General features: G+C 52.6%; 1 pseudogene; it reads right to left on the bottom strand.

Annotated features, from left to right (window-relative positions):
* Positions 1–341: 341 nt before the first annotated feature.
* Positions 342–2,236, bottom strand: LOC147602951 (aldehyde oxidase GLOX pseudogene; annotated as a pseudogene).
* Positions 2,237–2,633: the final 397 nt, after the last annotated feature.

Below are 2,633 nucleotides of genomic sequence, written 5' to 3'. Positions count from 1 at the left end.
TTCCTTCCTATTGCTTGTCTTCGTGGAGGATGAGGAGGGGAAGGGGGAGGAGTTCCCTCTTGCAAGTTGGTGTTTGCCCTCTTCCTGCACTTCATCGGGTCGGAACTCCTCCTTGCTACCTGTCATTTTGGTGGCGTTTGCTACCTGTCATTTTGGTGGCGTCTCGGAGAGGGCGATGGAGGCCTCTCCCCGTGGCTGGAGTCCTTCTTCCTCTGTGATTGGTATTCTCTTTTGGTAATCTCGTTTGTGTTCCTTCCCTGCGGACTCGATTCAGGTCTACTTTGCATACAGATAAGTCTGTTTTGATGTCATGCAGCAGTATGTGTCTCTTTTGATGGCTCGGTGGCTTTCTTTAGACGTTAGAAGTGGGCTTTAAAGGTCTGCAGCCTTCAAATTTAATCACTCACATGATCCATTACTTGTAAGCCTCTAGATACCAGTTACCTTTTACGGAGACACCTTTCAGCATTTTGACAGTCGACAGAGCACTAGATGCAGATGGATACGGAAGGGTGAAGGTAAAGCTGAAGCTGTCTGCCACCATGATGAAGGCGGCTTTGGGACTCGGGAGTGGCAGGTGAGAAGTAGATTATGAGAGATGAACCCATGCTGCCGTGCTAGGGATGCCATTGTTGATAACTCGCAGCATGTAGTAGCCAGAGGGAGCGGCTACAGAGGTGGGAGGGGCAGTGAGGGTGGCCAGGTAGCGGGGGCCAACCTGCATAACAGTAAAGGCTAAGAAGAGCATTCGTTGATTCATGGAGTAGGAGTGGGTGGTGAAGGGCGGAAAATACAGATTGAAGAAGAGGTTGACAGCAGGAGTGCGGACTTTGAAGGTCACGGTGAACTTGGTGGCGTAGGAGATGGTGGTGCTAGAGAGCGCTGTGATGGCGGGCCTTCTCAAATTGTAGCCGGAATAGAGATAGTATGGCCTGAAAGACTCTAGACGCAGCTCCGTTGGGAACGGCACCCCGCTGAACACATAGCCCACATTGGTGTTGCTCCCCCCCACCAAAATCCTTCCGTCCGCCAGAACGTTTGCCGTCGAATGGTACATCCTCGGAATTCCAGTAGCCGTGAGCACCTCGAACCTTCTTCCCACGGGCTTCCATGTAGAGTAGAGAAAAGGAGCCAGCGCTGGTTTTCTCGCCGCCCCCCACCCCGCCGTGCCTTGCTCAGCTCCGTTGATGATCAACACGTCGCCTGTCGGACGAATCAGCATGTCGCACATCACCCTCGGCGACGGCATGCTTTCTACTGCCCACTTCGGATTGGCGTCAGTTATCACCATCCTCGCACAGTCATTCAGAGCGTCCATGTACTTGCCGGAGGCTGGGGCCTGGAAAGATCCGTCGGGACTGCCGCCGCAGATCAACACTTCGACCTTCGTGAACCTGTCGGAGTGCTGCAGAGGCAGCATAACTGAGGAGCCCGACGACGGATAGTTCCGGCCACCTCCCGCAAGGTCAGGGAAAGTCTTCACCACTGTGTTGATCTTGTAATTGAGCAGGATGGACTTCTTGTTAGCAAAGATGAAGAGGTTTCCGTCGGACGACAGATGAAGGAACGGATAGAGATTGTTTTCGACGTTGGGGGTGTTGGTTTCGACGAGGAGACTGAGGGCAAAAGCTGCTTCCCCGGGCTCTTTTGGAATAAACTCGTAGCTGAAGGAGCGTCTGCCGCCAACGATGATGACGCGGTCGTCTGGCAGGACCTGATTAGAGACATACCAGCGGGAAGATGCCATTTGCCCAGACTCGACCCAGTCGCAGGCGCCGCTGTCGCAGGGCACGAAGTAACGGACTGCTGCAGCTCCGTCGTTGAAGCCACCAGTACTAACCAGGGTGCCGTTGGCGAGGAAGGCGCCGGAAGAGCACCATGTGTCGGTAAGAACCTCGAGGGGGCGGACGTTATTGGTGGCCACGTCGTACTCGAAGGAGTGCGCATAGCAGTCCACCTTAAGGGCCAGGTCGTTGGGATCCCTCCGACACGTTCTTCCGTTCGGAAGCCTGAGCTGCGAAGGCCCGTAATCTGTGCGGTCGAAGATAATGACCTTGTTGAACCTATTTGTTGTCATGTGCATTGCAGACACTCCGGCAGTGACGAGGGGTTTCCACTGGCCTTTCTTCTGGCCGATTGCATGCTCTGGCAAAAATGCGAGGCTTACTGTAAGTGCTACAATGGCGCAAGTCTCTAGAAGACGACCAGCGGCAATGCTACTACTATGCCTTCTCATCGTCATAGGTTTGTTTGCCTGGAACAGAAGTAAAATTGCCGTGAGTTTTGGCACAACATGATAAAAGCTCGTATCCGTGGACCGTTGGTAAGGGATACGCCAAATTACCCAAATCTAGTGTGCGGCACCTTGTCAACGTCTCGTGATCGTCCAGTCATCCATGGGCTATGGCTCTTTTCCCAACGGTCTCCACAGTCTCTCAATAAGCCAAATCCCACGTTCTTAACCATAGGCCCAGTGGACAATTCCAAAAAGGCATTTCCTGATTAAAAGAAAACCATAGAGCCTTCTCAATTGGTAGTTGTGATACTCCATATTAGGGAAATTATGAGCTCATTTTGGGGCCTTCTAAGAACTTTCATGCTTTTTCTCTCTCTAAAAAATGGGGCCATGGTGA

The sequence above is a fragment of the Cibotium barometz genome, chromosome 65, assembly GCF_041138505.1.
Source record: "Cibotium barometz isolate CiBa-2024 chromosome 65, ASM4113850v1, whole genome shotgun sequence".
Lineage (NCBI taxonomy): Eukaryota > Viridiplantae > Streptophyta > Polypodiopsida > Cyatheales > Cibotiaceae > Cibotium > Cibotium barometz.
The sequence above is the reverse complement of the archived record's forward strand: the minus strand, read 5'-3'. Positions and strand labels throughout refer to the sequence as shown.